This window comes from Harpia harpyja, chromosome 1 (genome assembly GCF_026419915.1).
Source record: "Harpia harpyja isolate bHarHar1 chromosome 1, bHarHar1 primary haplotype, whole genome shotgun sequence".
In the NCBI taxonomy this organism is placed as follows: Eukaryota; Metazoa; Chordata; class Aves; order Accipitriformes; family Accipitridae; genus Harpia; species Harpia harpyja.
The window spans coordinates 18,775,363-18,799,373 of NC_068940.1; positions in this window are offsets into that span (position 1 = coordinate 18,775,363).

Here is a 24,011-nt window from a genome sequence, read left to right on the forward strand (position 1 = left end):
CTCTTTGGTGAATGCATGGATTTTTTGCAAGGAACCAGTTACTCAGTATAAATAATTGGAAAAAAAAAATATGATGTCTTCATCGAAATATTTTCCAGTTTCATTCTACTGTGGCTCTAGGTCTCTGTCCTAGTTAGATTAACCCAGGTACTCACAGAGTACAGCCATCAGTTGTGCCATATCAAAGTTCTTTGCAAACCTCCCTTAATTGCTTTTTTAAATGTCACACCTCTCTGCAGAGTGTCTTGTTACCTAAAGCAAATGTTGTATTTTGATCAGAGTCATCCCTTACTCACTGCAAATTTCAATGAGCCTAGGGTTGTTGGACATAATGTGAAAATATTTTTGTCCTGAGTTCTTGCTGAGTGTTGTTGAGAAATGTGGGAATATGTCCTTTGTTCATAGAACCAACTGGGAGGCTGGTGATTGCTTACAGAAGTATTTCAATATCATTATTGTGTTTTGAACCTCTGAAAGGTAACTAATCCATTAAAAGCCTGTAAAATAGCAATTAACACATACTAGCATCTGCAAAGTGCTCTCTCTCTTCCTTACCCCTGGCATTTCAGTTCAAGAAGGGCACAACATCTTTTCAGTTTCAGTTCACGAGGAGTATCTAGGAGATATTTATCCATTTGGAATGTCTGATAAATCAAAAAGTCATATTTTTGGTCAACAAACCACAATTATTTCTAAACCAAGACAATTCCTCTGTCTTGATTATTTTTGTGCTGTTGGTTAGTTCTTTATTTACCTGCTTGTTCACTCATCAAAGGTAGTACTGAATGAATTTCATCCTGTCTAGAGAAACACAGCCAGGAGACTGTTCTCAATCAAATCATTCAGACTCTATTTTGTAGCACCTATGGCAAAGCTCACAGAAGTTCACAGCTTCTGTCCTGGCCTGTGGCTGTAGGCAGCATCTATGGCAGTCATCTGCTTCTCTCAGACACTGAGGGAAGGGGGGGAAGAAACTGTCACAGGAAGAGGGGCTTGAATGATACTTTGTGTATTTTAATACTGAGACAGTGAGATATGTCATTGTTCATTGAAGTGTCACTGCTCATCAGAGCTTCACTGCTCATTCGGTTCATTCATGTTCTCCTCCAGTTTGATAAAAGTTCCATTTAAAGACAAACAAGATCTTGAAGTGATCTCTCCTGATTTTCACTCCCAAGAAAGCTTTATACAAGATATAATTTCTTCTAAGCATAGATGAATTGTATTTTGCTATATTGTCTCTCTGAGCAATGTAAGATACTCTGCTGAAGAACAATAATAATTTTTTGGTATTTCATCAGATTCAACATTTGTAATCTCACAGTTCCTATAAGCACATGGGGTCAGAATCACAAACTAATATTTGAAATTCTTAATTACTAACTTGCTTGTGATGCTTATCAGCATCAGTGAAATTATAGTTAAAATAGGAACCGTTGGGCTAGTGAGTTCACTTTGACAGAAGCAATGTGGGTAACTGATATTAGAAGAGATTCTGTTTGTTACCTAGAATTGCTAATTGAAAATATGATAGGAAATAGAATTTGGAAGATGAAAAAATTAAATACCATCCTAAATAGAGTTAGGGGAAATTTGGTAGTTTGTATAGATTCAACAACTGAAAACATTTTGCTGACTCCATTGTAAAGATGGTTTCAAAATGGTTTATTTTCATGTTTACTTTTTTGTTATTATCTACATTTAAAACTGAAAAGTCCATTATACTGAAAATGTTGAAGTGAGAACTTTCAAACATTTCAAGATGTTTTTGTAGGAACTATTTCAGAGGGAAAAATTCACCAAACCCAACTCAGTAATACATATTATTTTTGTTCCAGTGAGCCTGAAAATTTTAATTGTTGGGTTTACTTCTTTTTTGTTGTATCATACTTTACTAAAAAAGTTATTTAAAAGTGCTAGCTATACTTTCTTCTATTTTAATACCCTGAAAAGTAGATGTTTAAACTTAACGCATAATGTAAAATTCAGAAAAGAAATATATATTATATTATGTTATATTTCCCTATGTCCTGCTACAACTGGAAAAACAAATTGACTACCATTGTCATACCAAATAAGTATTTCTCAAGATACATTTCTATTGTCTAGTCTACTGAACTTTTCTGTGTGAAATGTATGCCAGTGTTTGCCTTTTTACTTATATATATACACATTTGTATTTTCACATTTAGTGTATTTTTACATGTATTTATTATATTCTAACATTCTACCTATGTATAATGAGTTGCAATTTCATATTTTTAGATGACTGATGTTAAGGCTCTTCTGAAGTAACTTCAGTTTCTTAACTCATCTGTGTAATATTTTTACATGGTTCTTCCAGGAAATTTGATGAGACAACATTTTTACCACTGCTACTTTTCCAGTAATAACAGTTTGTAAATTTTCATATATATCTTGCTTTATACGCTTTTTAACAGCAGTTTGAAATGCAAACATTCCATTACATAGGTATGAGAGTTTAGTATAGCATCTTTCTTTTCTTTACCTGCGCTATTTGCTTACTTTGATTTTTACTGCAGGTTACGTTTCTGTTCAATTATTATTTTTCCTGACTGCCTCATGGCTTATACAGGTATCACATTTTATTGGAGTGGCTTTCAGATTATTGGTGTGAAAGACTTATGGGATTTGCTCATAAATGTCTGTCCTTTCCGGAGTCTCTTGCACTTTCCTCTTTATTGCAATTCTGGCTGTGCCTCCAGACCATATGTTCTGAGACTTTTCTTCAAATTCCTTTTTATTTTTTTTAATTTTTTTTAGAAGGCAAATCTCATTACTCTTCTCTTTTCACTTATGCCTATTTTCCATTTTCTCTGGAAACTCACTTCACTGACAAATTATCACAGACCTGAAAGGCAAACAAATTAGTACTTGTGTAATATTTTAAGAAGGCCTGTAGTGATATCCAGGGGAAAACCAGCAGCACTCCTCAGTAGTTTTACTCATCTCCTTTAATAAATGGTTTCAGTTCAGGTGTAATTTTTATGTATCTTGAAGAACCTTTTAATATCAATTACACAACTCTTGAACAGTTCCTTTTCTTCACCTCAGTATAAAATTCAGTGAAATGCTTGAGGATGCTTTTCAGTATTAGCGATATTTTATGATGGATAATAGTTTTATATCTCAGGTTTGGATCTTCTATTTAAAGATAAGTGAAATCTGAGTAGTGAAAGACTGTGATGGAATGGTAACTTTATACTCTGTAACAGCAATATTCTACCCACAGCGCACACAGCTCAATTTATGCCACAAGGGCAGAAATGGCTTTGGTTCATAAATTACTAGCAGGCGTTTTGTAGCACCTTTGGTACCATATGAGCTACTGGCTCAATACAATCACCAGAAGTCAGTAAGTTTGCTTTTGTGAATATATTTTTCTGAAAATACAGTTGAGACCAGAATTCTCCTAATGTTTGAAGCTATGATTGAAGGTAGGACAGCTAAAAGGAATAAAAGTTCCTTGGTGCACAGACAGTATTTTGCCGATGGTGACTGAAATGAGCCAGAAAGTCCTTTGGACAGAGGCAACAAAGAGAAGGGACAAAGAGTAGAACTATTGCAATGCTTTGGCTAGTGAGAAGCATCTGGGGGTCCTTCAGACCCTTATGTATTTAAAAGTCCTTCAGGCACCTCCATTCTCTCAGCAAAGATTTCCTTGCAGCTTCACCTGACAGGCACCTCAGTTGCAGACCTTGCTGCATACTGGTTACAAGAAACATAAAAGCATAAGCACATATGCTACTGTAACTGCATAAGGATACAGTTGGTCCCTGAAATGCAAGAGCAGAGAAAGAGGCTTGCCATGCAGAGTTTCTGTAAGCTGCCTCGCTAGCAGACAGTAGTGTGAGAAAGAAAATGAAACTATGCAGTAAGCAGGGATCACTCACGCTGAGCTGAGGTACAAATACGTATGGCTTTTTGTATGGTAACTTACATAAATACAAGTAAAATTATATTCACATTGATTTCAATAGTGTTATATATGGAACACAAACAAGTTCCCCCCAAACCCCAAACCCAAACAAATCAAGCATGAATTTAGCATTATGTAAGATTCATAGCTTACAGATGAAACAAACAGTACATAAACTAAATAACTGTACTGCTATAACTCCTTTAAAATCTGAGGGTTTCAGCAATAGATAACGTGACATAAAATCTCACACCATTTATTTATAGTCTTTTTTCCAAAGTTTTGCATTATAGTATATGCTAACAATATATTTAATATTTTTATTCAGTCACATAAAATGGGCACATACTTTGATATACTAGGGTAACCTTGTTCTCATGCATATTTTCTGTTCTTTGCTTCCTTCATACTGTTATCATTTATTTTTCCAAACTGACAGCAGAACCAGAGCAGTTTTTGATTTATGATTTGAAATCAAATCCTGAAATTAAAACTACTTAAATCTCAATTTTTTATAAAAAAAACCCTGAAACTGTAGTTTTTGCATTACAAAGGAAAATATACTTTCAAAAACTGAAGTCAAGGGAGTCATACATACTTCCATTTTTATTTTCCTTCTTTTTGTTTAATAGCAATTTCATAGTTCTACATTCAAGAAACCTAACAAAGTCTTGGATGATGTGAAGTAATTTTATGACAAAAATTTTGTAAGATTAGACACTACTAATTATGATGTCTAACTACTGTATATTAATTTAACAGGCAAAGGGATCAAAGGGATCAAAGTGAAATAGCTGCATTACAGCACATTGACTGCAAACTCCTTCCCACCCTCTCTTCCATCCTACCCTTCACATCTGGGCAAAAGGCTTCTGATTGCATCAGTATCTCTGCATAGACACACACGTGTACAGGTACAGGCACATACAAAAGCACATACAAATGCACACACACACATATTTTCCTGCATCTCATGGTTCTGAGAATAAATTAGCGAATGTGAACTGAGCACCACTGTTACAGTAAAGTGAGTCTTGGTTTACAGGCAGCCTGAAACATCGCTTACAAATATGAATTATTCCATTCATCTAAATGAGGTACTAACATCCAGAAGGATCGATGCCTGATTAAACTGTAGTTATCCTTGGATGATTTTGTGGGACTCCAGAGTCTGACTCAAGTTTTCTTCTCTAGATAGACAGTACAATCAAAAACCTTATTTGAATTATGTATTTCTTTGAAAATAAAAACGTTTTGTTGAACATTTTGGAACAGTACCATGGGGTAGGGATTTTTGCTGCAGCACTAGAAGTCTGCACAAATACAAATGACGTTTCCTTTACTTTAACTTTCAACAGTCTCTGACAAACTGCTTCTCTCTCTTCCTAATTTCTGACAGAGAAAGTGATCTGGATGGAATCCAGCTAGTTTAGACTTAATCTGGACAAAATGGTATGATGAAGACTGGCATACGGAGGAACACAAAAACAAGTGGCTGAGTTTTCATTTACACCTATTCTAAAGACACGTAAATTGCAGCTATTCAGATGAGTACAAGAGGAGAAGCAGACTTATCTGTTCTGACTGCTGATTAATCTGTTAGCAATCTTAAACTATGTCTACATTAGCAAATAGCATGGATCAACAAATCTGTAAAGAGAAAGTGCTGATGCAAAATACCAGATTCATGTCTACGCATATTTCAAGGCTCATTGGCTTAACTGTTTGGGGTTTTTTGTGATGCTTTGGACTACCCCTAGCCTGGTCCCATGGACTAAATGCCCATTTGAAGTAAGAGTGCATTTGGCAGAGTCCTGGAGTTCATTTTCCAGCTTAGTTTCACCCTGAAGAAATCCTGTTCATACATCGTGAGACTATGACACAATAAGAACCACGGCACAGTAAATGGAAAGAAATGGGATATTCACTTCACTAGAGCTCTCCCAAACCCAGCTAAAACACTAATGAATGCACATCCTGAGAGCCTAACAAGGCTTGGCAGATTTGCTCCATGCTTCTGTTGTGCCAGTGGCAGTCTTTGGTTGGACAACTGGGTATTGTCACTCTGTAACTTTTGGCATGGTAGTGCCTCTCTCTGCAACCTGAATTATAGATGATAGGGCCGTAACTTGCAAGGAAATAAACTTGGTCAGCTGGAAGCTTCAGGTCCTCTGTTCTGTCAATAAATATCATTTAAGACAGGAATATTCACACCAGTTGTTTATGGATAGTATCTTCCACTTAGGGTCTAATTGTCTCTAGCTGAAAGTCATATACCTCATTCTTCTATAAATATTTAAGTCCTATGTTAATCACATTTAATTCACAACTTTTGCCTACAGGTAGATTTTAGCCTTAAGTCTTACTGTTCAGTTTGGCCCAGAATATTTCAAACTGACTGAACAAACCTATTTGTACAAAATTAAGTAAAAATGAACAAATAAGAAACAGCGATATCAACAACAGCTCTGTCAGATCTGATAATAATTTATTTTGCAAATAATTATTTTACATATAATTACTCAATTATAGGGATGGAAAGATCCAGCGTATTTTAAATTAGTAATACTAAATCCTTAGAAAGAGATTTTCCATCAGAAGTATTTATACAAGCAATATGATACTAGAAGTTAATAATAAAACATTCCATCTAACACTGAAATCATATCACCATCTCGGCTAAAATTTTCTAAGGACCTCAACTGGCATTCGGAACACTAATTTGAGATCATTAAAAAATTTCAAAAAGTGTTTAGTACTATGCAAAATTAAGCTCTTTGTAAAGAAACTCTGAATGAGAAGCCAAAGTTGAAAATCTAAGCAATTTATAAATCTGTGGACCTAGCCAAAAAATGCTGAATTTCAAATTGAAACTACAGGAGGAAAGAGCTACTTTATTTTTCTTTTTTTTAAACTCACAAACTGAAATATTAGAAATGTAGACACGAAATTCTTCTGATTAGACACAACAAAGGAAATCTTGTAACCTCCTATTTACATTAGTTCTGCTCAGATGGTTGGTACATGTCATATAAATATGCACCTTCCTACTCCCTGTCTCTCACAATAAATTGTCTAGATTTTCCTTCTATGTCAAAGTGACAATGCCATAAGGAACTTCTCCTGAAACTCTGAACTAGGCTACAATCGAAGTTTGACTGAAAACTGTGTTTGGGTTTTTTGCACCATTCCTTCTCAATATACATATAACGGTATTTATTTACAAAACAAGTTTTCTTAGTGAGAGGAACTTCCAGATCCAATTTAAAGGAAGAATTTTGGAACTGTTTTCATGAAGGGTACAATTTACTCCAGCTAAAGTGCTCAAAGAAATGCTTAAATCTTACAGAGACTCTCCTTAGAGGGATCATTTTTTCCCTTGAATTAATCAAACTCTGTGCTAAAATTAACTATGTGTATTACTATCAGTAGAAGCCTTAACCTTCACATTATTTGTTTACTCTTTATTTCATGCAATTGCATCATGTTCATGACAACTCCCAACTTCACAGGAAGAAACAGTATTCAGTTTGTCTACAAAAATGTGATTCATTAGTATTACTACTAATTTAAATCTTCTTAATCTTAAAAAAAATGAAAAAAATATGACAACTCAAAGCTGAATTGAGGATAAAATAAGCTGAATTATCTTCTCTAATTCTCAGAGGAAATGTTTCTTAGAATTTGTAAGACTCCTGGACAGCACTTCAGAACATACAATACTTGATAATTATTACAATTATTATGACAAGCTGAACTAATACTTTAATTCAGCTTTCCCTAGAAAAAATATCTTTCACGGGTAAAAAATACTGATATTGCAAATTAGATCACTTGTTTTACAAGGTGTTGCTGAAAGTTTGGTACACACATTTGGGATAGTTTTAATGATATGGTTGTAACACAGGTAATCTTATTAATTGTATCAGAGCCATATTCATCCACAATGAAACTGTGCAGCCATTACTATACAATCCAGAGATGCATGGAATAGCACCTCGTAACCTTAATAACTATATTGCCAAAGAACAAGAAGTGTGGAGATGAGGATGGTGAGTACTGAGAAATATGAGTAACTGAAGGCAATGAAATAAATGTTTTTCTTAAAAACAAGCACTGTGATAACGCATAACACTTCTGAAAATGCATAGCTGCAGAAGAGATCAACACCTCCATCCATTGGTGAAGTCTGATGATGGTAAATCACTAAGAACCTGGCAGATACTTGTTCTGGCACCTCTGATACCTTCCTCTTTATTGACAGTTTTACTTTTAAATTAAGGCACAAGTATCATGCTATTTCTAAGTGGTTTCATTTAAATCTTCTATCATGGGGCTGAAATTAGAAAAATCTATCTGGAAGTGAGTTTCATCTTTGATCATTCTTGCAAATTCTGCAATCCAAACTCTCTCTTGCTGTTACAGTAGCTAGCTCACTTTCCTCGTATCTTCTCAACCCTAATAAAGACAAGTTAAATAATTCCAAAGAACAAGACAAAAATACAAAGGCTCATGAGACCTACGTTTGGTCCAAGAGGCATAGATACATTATTTTTGCAAGGAGATGAAGAGACATATCAACAACACTCCCAGGGCACAATGTTCCACTATGAAAGTGAGTCTGTTTGGGATACTTTTCAAAAGAGATTCCCTAAATACTTAGATCACTGACTGAAAATATTATCTTCTCTAGGATGCATTACCTGCCCCAAGACAAACTTCACAACAAATACTCAGAAAAGATTTTTTTTTAATCAAAACTTAACTGAAAATAAATACTTCAAGTTAAAAGTCAGGATATAAAACACCCATCTATACATGTATATATTTGCACAAGCTATTAACATATTTTATGCCAACAGTGAATGAATCAAGGTCATTATGGAGGCAGCTCCTTATTGGAAGTCTCACCTTTAAATCCGAATTAAGACCTTGCCTGATTGTACATGAATTACAGTGGATTGTAATTCTTCTCTTCCTAATTAAACTTATTTTCTAATTTCATTTGATATGCAAAGGTTTTCACCATCCTCTGCAGTCCCCTAGTTTAATACTGATCTCCTAACATAGAAAGAGAGCCAACAGAAGAAATGAGGGGAAAAAAGACTGTAGAATAGTGAGAATGCTGTCATTTCAAGCATTTTTACTGCAATAATTATATAAAAACAATCAGTCTCCAAATATCATAATTTCATAATGCAATAATATTTTAAGCTGCTGCAACTTTTACTTTAATAAGACCAAGACTGTTATAGCTTTACTGAATATTAAACCAACAAACAAACAATAACACCACCCCCCCCACCCCCCCAACACTCAGTATTTATGAAAGATTGTTTCTGTTCTTTCTCAACAAAAATACACAGTACTCATTGTCCTTTACCTGAAAGACATTAGGGACAATGTCTCATTTTTATCAGATGTCTTACAGAGCCTTGATTGTTATTTGTTACAATATCCCAAAATGCTACTCACATACAAGTGTCTTACAAAGTGTATCACTTATATTAGTGCCCAGGAAACGATCTCGTCTGAGCATGGGGAAAATAGGAATAAAAGAACATTGCAACTGGAAAGTGACACTGTAACTGGAAAGCAGTACTGCAGGCTACGTAAAGTATCATTATGTTTACCATGGGTAATGACAGCAAGAAAGTCAAAACAACAAAGGATTCAAAAGAGAGTATGGACTTTTCAGAGGAAGCTTATGATTCCCAAATGGGCTGCTGCCAGTTTTTGAGCTAACCAGTTCAGGCATGTCTATGTATGCTGTAATCAAAGCTGACATATCAAAATAGATATGTCTTCAATGTGCAAAGTTAGGAAATTATAATCTCTAGATCATCTCATGCAGCCATTATTGAACAAAATGTTCAAAGATCAACGAAACAACAACTCTTACAAAACACTTTTTGTGAGCTAGATGTGCCAAAATGTAATGCCTTGAGGACCCCTCTAATGCAGAAGAGAATTTCTGTACTCCCAGGAAGACAATGGAAGCCTCTTTAGAGTGGAATAAGAGCAAATTTGCAAAGTGAAACACCTCATGCCGAGGACCTGACATTGTACGTGTTTTGCAGAGTTTTAGTACCTGTCTGATCTTATGGACTGAATGCCCATGAGTGGGTGTTAAGCATTAAGTGCACCCTTCCATCTTCTAGTTTTAGTTTAATCTTGAAGCAAACAAATTCACAAGCTCTAAGACTGTTCTGTGAAACTAACTGAAACACAGCATGTGGGAGTGACTGGGCAATTTGTTTCAGAAAATCAGTTCTGATGTGAACTAAAATACACCCAAGAATTGCTCTGAATTTTTGTTTGTAAGTAAAAACAAATTACTCCCAAAGCAAAAAAAAAAAAAGAGATGCGGCAAGACAAATTCAAGATTTTGTATACAGGAACTGGCTCTTTTCCAAAAAGCATAAGGAGGAGTGATCGATCAACAAACCCCTGCAATGGAAGATGGCTCAGAAGAGACAGGCAACAGCAATGTACTTGGAAGATCAGGGAAGAACGTAGGGAATGACTGACTGTTGCAAAGAAAGCCAAACTTAACTCAATATCAAGGGGAGCAGTGAGCGGCCTTTGCTTTAGATAAATGACTATCAGTGGATCAACTGTTTGTATCAGTTGAGTGCATCAACTGGTTATGTAAATGGCCTTCCCAGAGCTAATTAACAGAGAGTACCATCTTCCTGAGTTGGACAGACCAGCATGGGAAAAGTGTAAACATGGCTTAGTCTAACATAGGGTATAAAAACTGAACAAGCAACATGAACTTTGAAGAGAGCAATGGACTTGAGCTGGCTTCAACTTATTATTCCTTCCTAGTGACTGGGGATGCCCAGCATCATGATGGTGAGCATGTAGAGAGACCAGTAATGGGAATGATATTTGTACTGTGATTCAACTGTATGTTGCAATCGCTATGTCATCCTTGTATTGTGATTTCAGTACATTGCTTATATCACTCTGTTAAATCAAAATCCCATATAATGGTAAGTAAATTTAGTATTACAGGTTAAGCCCTCTTCATGTGGAGGAGGGTTTCTCTGAAAGAACCTGGACAGAGAGTATTGGACTCTAACAGGAGGACATAAAGCTTACAAGGTGTTATTTCTTTTTGTCAGCTTGGTATGAATTTGGATTCTATCAGGACGCCTTCAATAAGCCTAAGGCAGAGATAGCCATTTCTATTCTGATTTGAACCTGTTATGAATTTCTCTTGTAGCATTACCCTCAATTTGATCATTTGCATATCTAAAATAATTGCAGCTTGGATTTAAATTTAAAAGGTACTTTTAAAGAGTACAATTATACACACATATTGCTGCTCTACTATATTATCATCATCAATGAAAGGGTTCATTTACATCAACAGCGTGAAAGTCAAACAGGCACTCATAGGAACAGTATAATGAATAAGAAGAAAACCACCTCAGCTGCTAATAGGAATAAAGCTTTGTCACAAGAATAGCCTCACTAAATCCAGTAATGTTTCATTTTACTCATCCAAATGTAATCTGGATTAACATTTTCAGCGGTTACAGTGGATAGTATCCAAAATACTAGCTTGTGAATTCTGTCAACTTTTTTTCCAGAATGCATTTGACTTCTAAAGATGTTAAATCAAAGGAATAAAGTAATTAATTACATGATTCTGCTTCTACTCTGGTTAATTACATATATATATTAATCAACTCACTGTGTGTTTTCTGTTAAAAACTCTTCAAAATGGCTGGCAGCAAACTTACTGTGGAAATGATCCTATCAGCTATTATTGGGCATCATATTCACATTCTGACATAATTATATAAGACATATAGAAGATTTTATAAATTACCACACTGTGTCAGGACAATGGGCCATCCATTCCATTTTTCCTTATCCAGGAGAGCAGTAGGGAAGAAGATGGGAACACAGCAAGTGCAGAATTGTCCTTGCACTGGTGTATTTTTCACTGGTGTATTTTTCACAGCTACAGGTCATCAGGGATTTCAGAACCAGAGACTGCATTTGGAATGCTGCATTTAACAGGCACTGATAACTTATCTATTTTGAAGTAATTTATACCTATAATTATAGATAGTGTAGAAAAATACTTATTTCTCTTTTAAGCTTGCTAACTGATAATTTCACTGAGTGGACTTCTTGTGATTAATCATTCTCTATTTATCATCTTAATACCATTCATCTCTGTGTAGGCCTTATTCTATTGCCCCCTCATCTATTACTTTTTCACGCTGATGAATTCTATTCCATAAGTCCCTTCTGATTCCACCCTGAAACATTTTTGTTTCCTTTCCCTGTTCTGTTCTGCTGTATCTGAATATCTGTTCTGTATGTCAGAGTGTCCCAAGCCATTTTCTGTGGTGCGTGGTGGATCCATATCTAATTAAGAGACAGTGCATGGCAGAACAATAGGCTAATGAACCATTATAAGGGCTTGCTCTGAGCAAATCTTCAGTTGTCTAGTATTAGTGTCACAATGTGTGAGATTGAACATAAAGACCATTTATTAGAGTAAAGTTTATATATTAACAATATCAAAAAGCAGACAAACGAGACATTCACCATGAAAGGCACTAAAGAAATGTAATGAACACAGGAAGATAAGTCTTACAAGCTGTCACTGACAGACAAGCCGTCTGTCACCACAAAAAAGTCCTTCCACAATCTGTGGAACCATCAGCATATGTTTGATGAGAAGTACCTACAGAGTTTAAGATGTATGGATTTGTATTGTGGATCCTTGTATTTCATAGGTGCTCAATTTCTTCATAACTGCATATTAAAAAAAATAAAGGTGCTCTCTGCTGTGAATAGAGGCCTTATTAGCACAATCTTTTCTGGTGCTCATTCACTGCAATTTTATTGTTAATGGTTTTACTTTTCAAATAACTCAATATTTGTAGAATAAAAAAACTTTTCTAAAACTTCTCCAATTCTTTTTCTCCTTCCAGTCATACTTGGCCATGGAAGTAGGTACATCTTCCACAGTTTCCCACAGAAATCGGATTTTTTTTTTTTTTATTTTCAAGTTTGTCACATTCATCCAAAGCCTTTGTATTATTAGTCTTCTCATGATATGTGATATCATCTTCAATTAGGTCATTCATATGAACTATGTTGATTTTTGACTGTATGGCAGTAATAATAGTAATAATAATAATATTAATAATAATGATTAACCCCCAAGTTTTTACCTTTCAGAGTGTCTTTAGGTTTTGTTCTTCTACAGATCACCATTTTAATCTTTAATACATTAATCAAGATTCCATACTCTTTTCCTATCCCATACAACCTATCACCCAAAGCCACTAGAGTTTCTGGAGAGACAAAGTAACTGGAATACCTAAAGTTATTGATTAACCTGATTTTTATTTTACGGTTATCTTTAAAATATTTCCATTTTGTACTATTGCCATCTCCAACAGAGAATTTTAAGAGAGAAGGTAACAGTGTATACATTCACACTGCATCTTTGCAGACTAAAAATATCTCTTACGTTACTTGTGTTTTTAAAGGCAATTATGCTTGTGGCATAGCCAATAACCAGATGTGGTGGAAAGCTCACCTGGAATACCACTCAGGCATAACTTGTCACAACCCATAGCATAAAATGCTTTAAAGACAGCAAACAATCAACCCAGTTCTAACACCTCTCCCATTAAATTATCAAGATTTATATGGGAGTTTTTGTATCCCTCCCCTTTCTGAGTCTGGGCACTTAGTTGGTAACTCTTGTCCCATTTTCCTTTAAATTCTAAAGTGACTTCAGCTTGACCTTCCTTACACATAATAACAAAGAAATTGTTCAACAGTTTGCTAACTACTGCCAAGCAACACTTCTTGATGTTAGTGCATGGTCCAGTTTCCTAAATACATGAACACATTAAATGTAGGAAGTCCCATTTAAAAAGTTACCTTGAGTTATTATCATATGTGTTGGGTTTTTGTGTTTTTTTTCCTGAGGCTTTTAATTAAAAGTGCAATTTTAAATTTTAATGCTGGTGGTTCTATTCTCCTGACCAGTCAATAACATGTAATAGTTCATTATCTTTATAGAGATCCTCAGAAGACTCTAGCTATCAATTATTTCCTTTCTATGGTTTGCATCCCACCTGTTTGATTTAGAAACACCAATTTGCAGTTTAAAAATCTATCAGAATAGAACTTGAAACTTTGAACATATTTGCCAGTTAGACTCCTTTTCCTCTCTCATGATCCCTGACATACACAGTGGATCTTTTATTTTTCTCTTGTCTAGGTAACTTCAGGATTCGTTTAGCTTTGATTTATCCTCTGGTTTTCGTTTTCTTCCACCATCAGTCATTTTCAACATTTTTATTGTTGATTCAGTTTTCTTCCTTGACTCTTTTTCTGTAACATTCACAGCCACTTCCATAAGGTTGCCTTAGTAACCTCAAATATATTTGTTGCTTGGTCCTCATTCAATATTGGCAGTGTTTTAAACCTGTTGTTTTTCCCCATGTGCATTAATTTACATGCAGTAACATTGAATTTCATTTGCCATTTTACCCTTCAGGCACACAGTAACAGAAGATCTTTCTGCAGCTCTTCAAAATCAGTATGTTTTGATTATTGGGAGTATTTGTTGATGCTGGGAGCAACAACAAACTTGTCTTCTTAATATTCACTCCTTTTTCCTGATCATTTGTGAATATATTGCATAATACTGGTCCGAGCACAGATCTCCTTGTTATGTCTACACTATCAGGTAGGACAGACCAGTAAGAATGGATCTGTAGAGCAAAACGGTTCATACCGAAGATGTGATACCAATGCTATACATTTCAAGTGGTTTTGTATTTGGGACTAGCTCTAGTCTAGTCTGAATGCCCTTGTGGCCAGAGTATATTAGATATGCTCCTGAAATATATTCTCCACTCTGGTTTCATCCAAAATAAACAGTTGTATGCACTCCAAGACTTACTCCATGACACAAATCAAAGCACTTTGCAGATAAACCTGTATCTGTTTAAAAAGTGCAATCTTCCTCTGCACAAAAAATGCACTCTTTGGGATGCTCCCCCATGAGGAGTGACAGTTTAATGCTAACAATTTCCCTATCTTTTTAACCAGTTTGCAGTATATGAAGCAATTTCCTTTTTTATCCCATGAACAAATCAGCTTCTTTATGATCCTTTGGTGAAGGACACTATCAAAATATTTTTGAAAATTTAGATGCATTACATCAGTGAGATCCTCTAGCCCTAGGGCACACTGAATCCTTCAAACAACTCTAGTGGATTTGTAAGGTATGATTTCCATCTTCATATTCTTCCTTGTTTTATGGTATTTATTCATAAATTGGTAAATTCTTGCACTTTACTCTTGCCTCTTAAGATCTGATACTCATCTTGAGCCATTCAAATGGAAGCCGCTGTCTTATTTGATTCCTTTCTTTCCTTTAGTACCAAAGCCAAAATAGTTAATGGGTTAAACACGCTTATTAATAGCTCTGTGATGTCATATTTAAGTTGCCCTAGAATTCTGGGATGAATCCATGTTATTTGCCTCTCTGAAGGTAAGAAATTGTTCTTACCATAACATTTCTTCTCATAATATAACCTAGCTTCAAACAAATAGGATAGGCATAGGTATGTGTGCTTCTATTAATCCCACTTAGCATTTCTACTGTTAGTGGCTACTGCAGTTCAGATGACTGAAGCTATTACTATGGAGGATATCCTCTTTCTAGCTAAATTCCTGAACAGAGTGGAATGGAAACCATGATATTGTTTGGGTTTGGGTGGGGTTTTCTATGGTTTTCTTTCTTGTTTTTAATTACAACCTAAGATCCATCTCTTCCCATAATTGATATGAAATATACAGTCTTGATTATCTTTTCCAAAGATACATATAGATTTTCTTGTAGAACCTAGTTCAAAGCGTCTCCAGGGTATCCTGAGGAAGAACGGATTATAAATAATGAGTTTACTGTAATTCTCTATATTTAAATATTACAATATAAAGGCCACTTATACTCCAGAGGGCTAACAATCTTACGCACAGACAAGAACATACAAGATGCATGAGACTTTCTTGATTTTTATTATATTTTTAAAGTCTACAGCACAATGAGAATTTCATTTGGACAAGCTGTGTCCCATTTAGTTACACTAATATGTATTTCATGGACTAAATCTTACCTTGTTATGAAATATTTATCTGACGTCAGTGCAGCTTATGCAGAATCAAAGTAAAAGTTGTATTTTTCAACTTTATTCATATGACACAGAGTTGATTTTGCCTCTGTTGCTATTTGTTTCTCCATTATTCATTGAGTGAAGAAAAATTGGTTACAGCTCATATGGGAAGAGCCACTTTATTACACCTTGGCTCTAACCCATTAACCTTCCTGTACTACAGTGCTGCAGTATATATTTAGATGAGATTTCAGTACACTGCAATCATCTTTATTTGTCCATACAAATGAATGTGAGCATTATTTTCTACACCTAGTTGACATGAATGAACCACACTTACAATATCACAATCTCTGTTTATGTGTGGAATACAGAATACTGTGTATTTATCTTTCATCTTCCCTCTGACCATATAGATTTATTACTTACAGCTTAACTTACAGCAGTTATTTTTGGTTAGCCTCTATCTTACTGCTTTTATGAAACATCAATGAATTTATATCATCAGTGACAGAGTTATTCTTATCACCAACCTAAAGGCAAAGCTCAGTTACCTACCAACTTTCCAATTGTAGAGTTCCTGCACTCATTTCTCCAGTATTTCTGTTTTAAATCTTCTAGTCTCTGCTGTTTATCTGCCTTATTAGTTCCTCATCCCGAGTGCCACCATATTCTTTTCTATTATACACATTTATTACATAATTATCCCAATGTGTTGCGTATATCCCTCCTTCTGACAATATCACTAATCTTTTCACTAACTTTTCCCACAACTCTTGTCCTCTCAGTAGCTTTTGCCTACTCTCAAAACTCAGATCTCCTGTTTAATGTAAAGCAAATAAAGGCAAATTAATTATTTACAGGACTCTATTTAGATTTTGCAGTTAAACCACAGAAACTGCTAAAGGAGTAATTCATTGTGGATATGAACAATCAGTATGAGAATTTCGGTTCACTTCCTATATCTGCTTTTGGAACTAGAAGTCATCAATTCTGTTTTAATTTTATACTTTTATGTTACCCTTCACGTCTTACAGTTATTGTTAAAAGTCCTGGTTACTGTTCTTCTCCAAAATTTACATTTCTGTATTATATCATGTTAACTGGGACCAAAAAAAAAGTCCTGAAATCAAAGTAGGCTTTAAGAATTTAGATGTATTTTACCTAAAAAAATCTGGATTTTTTTTTTTTTTTAATGTAGTAGGATAATTAATGTATAAATATTCCTGTCTGAGATTTCTGGCAATACTCTTGACTTTAAAATTTCAAGCGTGTCTTCCAGTACTTGTGCTGTCCCATAATACAGTAGAGCAGGGGTTTGTAATTGAAAGAGGGTGAGACTGTAATTATCAACAGAGCAGACTTCTGGCCTCCAAACAAAATACTACTGTTTCTATTAAAAAAAGAACAAAAGCATTCTGTTGCTTAGGGATGAGAGAAAGAGGAGAAATTATTTTCTGTGAAGGAACAAAAGTATACCAAACCAGGTAGAAATGACAGGAAAGAGATGGGAATATTCTTATTTGTAATTTGATTAACTCATGGAAGGCACATTGCATATGGGTGTAAGTAGAAACTGACATCTCAGTTAAGGGGAGGGGAGAGGAGGGAGAAGGACAGAGAGGTATTTTTTAGGGAGAGGGAGATGGAAAGGGAGAGGAAGAGGGGGAGACAGAGATAGGTATTTTTTAACCCCTGCCTCCTTACATTAGATTTGGAAATGTTCACTATTTGTGCTGGGAAGAGGGTGTCTATGAGAAAAATTACACCCCCCCCCCCCCCCCCCCCGCAACTATTTGGTTATGAAATTTCTCTGTTCTTAGATCAGTTGCTTTTTATGGTAAACAAGAGGACAGATTGAAAATTGTAAATTAATGAGTTTTATTAGCCAAAAATAGCTTTGAAAACACTATGAAGCTTACAAGAAGCAAAATAAGACATTATTTTAAGCACACATTTTCTTCTTTATATATAGAATCGCAGAATCATTTAGGTTGGAAAAGACCTTTAAGATCATCAAGTCCAACCATAAATATATATACATGTATCAAAGATACTGTTAAAATTCTTGTGCATAAAGGTTATACGCTATTTAGTCTAATTTTTTAGAAACCTTAATGTGCTACTGAACAGCCAAATTGTCACACAATTCAGGTATCATGATATGATGCAAAGACTTAGTGAACTTACAGTGCAGCACTTACCAGGTCCGTTCATCGTTAACCTACTATAAGGATGAGATAAATCGCCGTAATTCAAGAGTGAAGGGAAGAAGAACACACTAACTTACATCTACTGTGAGACACACAGTTGACTTTGTATCTGAACTGGTTGGGCATCGGTCTTCCTCCTAAACCCCCTTCTCTTCCCTTTTATTGCTGAGCATGGCATTATAATTGTATGGAATATCTCTTTGGTTAGTTCGGGTCATCTTCCTGGTTGTGTCCCCTCCCAACCTATTGTGCACCCCCCAATCTAATCACTGGAGGGGCAGAGATAGAAACAGAGAAGGCCTTGATGCTGTTTAGCAAAAGCTAGAACATTAGTGTGTTCTCAGTACTGGTTTGGTCAAAAATCTAAAACACAGCACCATATGAGCTGCTATGTAGAAAACTTACTCTGTCCTAGCCAAGCGTGTTAGATTTGCGTGGCAAGGTTTTGGTAGCAGGGGGCTTATAAGGGTGGCTTCTGTGAGAAGATGCCAGAAGCTCCCCCCATGTCTGACAGAGCCAATGGCAGCCGGCTCCAAGACAGACCCACTGCTGGCCAAGGCCGAGCCCATCAACAATGGTGGTAGCATCTCTGTGATAACATATTTAAGAAGGAGGCTGTGACCCTGTGGGAAGCCCATGCTGGAGCAGGCTCCTGGCAGGACTTGTGACCCCACGGGTGACCCACACTGGAGCAGTTTGTGAAGAACTGCAGCCCATGGGAAGGATTCACGTTGGAGAAGTTTGTGGAGAACTAAGTGTCTCCCGTGGGAGGGACCCCACAGTGGAGCAGGGGAAGAGTGTGATGAGTCCTGCCCCTGAGGAGGAAGGAGCGGCAGAGACGAGGTGTGGTGAGCTGACCCCAACTCCCATTCCCCGTCCCCCTGTGCCAATTGGGTGAAGGAGGTAGAGAAAATCGGGAGTGGAGTTGGGCCCAGGAAGAAGGGAGGGGTGGGGAGAAGGTGTTTTAAGATTTAGTTTGTATTTCTCATTACCCTACTCTGATTTTGATTGGTAATAAATTAAATGTATTTTCCCCAAGTCAAGTCTGTTTTGCCCATGATGATAACTGGTGAGTGATCTCTCCTTGTCCTTATCTCGACCCACGAGCCTTTCATTTTATTTTCTCTCCCCTGTCCAGCTCATGAGGGAGAGTCAGAACACAGCTTCGGTGGGCACCTGGCATCCAGCCAGGGTCAACCCACTACACCAGGTCCAGTACATACACTAAAAGTAAGATAGTAATTATCAAATTATTTTGCTATAGAAGTGAAGAGATTTTCATGAGCTGGCTTGGTGTGATTTCACATAAAGTTTCTAAGTAATCTAATTCACTTGAATTACTACTTAAAATTTCTAAATAGAGATTTTTCAAAACATGCCACCCATCCAGAGAGAAAATTTAGTCATGATTTCCACACCAGATAAAAATAGGCCCAATCCCCCAATAGAAAGCCATGCTACTAGCACTATTTTAGGAAACTTATTATTTTGATCAGACTATTCTTGAGCCTATAGTACAATGACATTTACTAGAGCAGGCTGTATGTGCAGCCTCTGTGTAGAGTTTAGGTATGTATATGTTTTAGGTATGTATAGATTTTAGATGACAAGCAAAACCCATACAGATTCATGGTATTGAACAAAATGTTAACTTTAACTTTACAAAGTTAATGTTCAGAGCTGTCAGACATTTGCATAGTTTTGTAAAAGATTTTTTGAAAGCTTAAAAACTACTTCCTTTTTTCTTCTAAGGTACACAATGAAGTATTCAATGCTTTAAGTAAAATAGAACTCTCTGGTAAAATCAAGGATCATGGAACAGCTATACTTTGTGCAAGGACGGCATAAGACAACATAGTAACTGTTTAGATGGAATTTCTTGCCAAACCATAAATTAATTTTTTGCAGCTGATTTTGTCTCCTTAAATCTGTAGTGAAGGAATCCAAGACTGGGCCTTCTACAGCACAGGAAAATTTTAAGGCACGATTGCTTTGCTAATGGTCTATAACTTGAGCACAAACCTGCATTCTGTCTACAGGATGCCTGAATGTGGAATCCCAATTGTCAGAGCTAATCTGGACCTGTTAAAATCAAATTACACATGGTGAGATCCTATCTGGCACAAGGTTGAACATGGGAGGAATGTGTAGATGCAATCAGAGACATTTGCTCAAACTGCAGGAAGCTAATTTAATTTCAGCATAAAATTCTTTTTAGGAACAGATGAATAAAGGAGGTAAAAACTCGCTTTTAATGACTACTATTGACCTCACCAGGGACAGGATTTTATATCACCCATCATAGTGAAAAATTCATAGCTATTACGTATGGAGAAAAAAAAATATCAGAAGATGACAGTATCAAACAGCCTAAAAGTTATTTTTTCTAATCACAATGCAAAATCAAGTCCAGATGATATGTACATATTACGAATTCTGAGTTAGCAATTAAACTTTACCTAAAAAGCCCAATGTTTATGACTATAAAATCAGAGCAAATCTTAAATCCAAAGAAGTTGCTAATAATTTCTTTTTCCACGAGAACCCGGGTAGATATTTTCAGATGTTGCGTAATAGAGAAACTCTGTGGGAAATTTTGCTTATCTGAATTTTTAATTACCACAGAAAAATATTTAATGGTTCTGGTTCAACTTTTAAAATATGAAAAACACCCTCGCAGTCATTACCATGGTTCACTTTGGTAATAAATGCCAGATCCCCCAAGTTACTGTGCTTTTTAGAGGGTTTCTGACTTAGGCATCATGTCTGTGCAGTCTTTTTTCAAGTTAAAATACCAGATTTGTACTTTTCACAAAGTTGTCAAGGACTGAAGGAATATGAAAACTCAGTTGACACTGATTTCAAGGGAACGATGACAATTTACTAGAGCAGAGAATGACATTGAAGATGAATCTGTAATGTCACTACTGTTTGTCAATTAACATGTCAAATGCTAGTGTCCGAACTATTCCTCTATGTGAACAGACTTCAGCTTTCGAAGGTTAACAGTTTTGCTACTTACAAGAGTACTCAGTTTTCACGCAGCAATTTTTAAAGGAAAAAAAGAAAATCCAAATTAAAAGTTTCCTAACAATATGAAACTCAAATGTGACAGTTTTACATTGGTTTCTTTCTGTCTGTCAATATAACTGGGCAAATAAAAATCTATTACTGCTTCAAAGCCATTACATTTATCATGCCTCCACTTTTCTCACCCTGCAGCTCCCCCACGTAATAGATCTCCAAGTTCTAGTGCCTCCATCAGCTGCAGGATCTTGTTATTTATAAAAGGTACCTAATAGCAAGAGTGTTGAGATGCTTGAATATGAGATGTTATTGTTTGATAAATATCCTGAGAGCTCACAATGACTGTCCTCACAGTGAGCTCTTTTCTGAGAATCGTATTTTTTAATTATCTGAAGGGTAAGAACAGTAACTACATTTTATATCTGCCATATTTTTGCAATGTATGGCTGCTAAAGCCTTGATGATAGACATATTCCAAACACATTAAACTAAACTGTTATTCCAAATTTGCTTGAACAGATATTAATTTTTTGAGCAGTGAATAAATTTTACTCATTTCTTTAAAAATGCCCAGCTTACTTCTCTTTAGCAACAATGATTTTGTTTTAGCTATCATAAAGCTGTTCAAATCCTCTGAATTCCAGCAAATGCTAATATTAATGACACGTTGTGCACTACAGACTAAAGGTAAACTGCAATCAGTTTATATACATCAACCTAATTGCTTATTGGGCATTCTAGAGATACAAAGTTTTATTTGATGTGTTTCTAGGAGATAGGGAATCTTGATCTTTTAATTGTTCCCTGATGGGTTTAGTAACACACTAGACCTCCATGCTGCGACTGCTGCTTGCAGTCTTATTATGCAGGATCTCCCCATGCAGTGGCCAACTTCTATTTACATCCCACAGTACTTAACACTAATATACAAGGCACTGAAACAATATGTGTTGAAAGAGATGATGGAAACCTGGAAAAAAAAATGCACAGTATCAAAACAGAAGAGAAAGTTACAAATTTGAGCATTAAAGGGGAGCAGAGAGAGGCAGATAAGTTATGTCAAGGGACAGAATGGTACCAGATATTGACTAAATGATTTTTGGTGTGCCACCTACCATTTTCTGTTCACTGCTGATACTTCATGGTTTTGCAGTTACTTACAACATGAAGAGATATACTAAAAAAGTGAGATTACGGGGAATATTATGAAATTTGAAAGTATGGAGTGTATATTCATTGGCTTTGTTAAGAGACATCTAGGAAGAAAGTGAGTAATATTTGAAGGATATTTACATCTAAATCTTGGAAGAATTATTTAGAGTCATGCAGGAGTGGGAAGCAGGAAAGAAATCTGGGCAACTGAGTTAGAAGAGAACTTGGAAAATCTACTAAGTACTCTGACAGAACTACTCTGAACTGAAGAACAGTGTTACGAAATTTGATAAGTCAATTATTTTTGAAGTTTAGAAAAAAAACAGGCAAAACGACTAGAAAGATGTAGGATTGATCCTGTCAGAACAGCCCCCTTTATGTCAGTTTGTATGAGTAACTTTCGTAAGTTTCAATAGGTTTGGATGGAGAAATATTTACGAGAAAACAAAAGGATGAAAAGAGGAAATGTACATGCTGAGTAGGGAGTGTGTACAAGCTCACAGACAAGATCTGGCAACCAGGGGTCCTGCTGGATCTGCAAGAATTGATAAAGTCAGGACACCATGAGTTTGCTGAATTTGTACAAAGCCACTAGAACACACTCGGCATCAACAAGAGGTTGTGTAACTCGGGCCACATCCAAGAGTGGAATAGCTGCTTTGTGCAGAGGAAGACTACAGTGTTACATGAACACCTAATGAAACAAACACCCCTCTGAAGGACTGCACAAACTCCTGCCTAAAAGCCAAGTGACATCTGCATGCCCCCCTGCTCCAGAGGAAGCAGCTGGGCTTCATCCCCAACTCCAGCTCCATCTGGGGAAGTGAGAGTAAGTGGGTGTACTGTGTGAATACTTATCTTTTATTAATCATAACAGCTTGATTGCATTAATAATAACAATTTAATGAATAAAATGCTTCATAGAAAGGCTTCAGAGGTTGTGATCTCTGTTCAATCCCCTATTAGGGAAAAAACAATTTATAATGGTCCCAATACAAAGAAAAATAAGAGAAGACATTTATACAGAATATTTGCAGCAAAAGCAAAGTTCAGTAAAAAGTGGAAAAGGAAGATTTCGGAGTGATACTTCAATTACCAGAAATTCACTGTTAACATATCTAACATTTCAAATATACTGCCTTCAATTCAGTGCATCTCATATCATTAAGTTGAAGACCATTAGTACATCTTTGGTACCAACATGTCAGGGAGCCAGCTAAGAAGAGTATACAGCTGGCTTGGCTCCCAACTCTAACCCCAGGCTTCAAAGTGTTTGTGAAAAGTAAGTCTCTTAGGCTTTCCATGTTTCATTTTTACAGAAAGAGAATGAAACAAACAATTTCGATCTCCTTTGTAAAAAGCTTTGATGAAAATGTTTATAAGCATTTAACATTATAATTTCTTTTCCAAGCTACAAAGAAAATCAGAACCAACATCTCATCTTCTTCTCTGGGATTCTGCATCCAGACAGGTAAAAGAAATTACTCCCTCCTGATCTAGCTCACA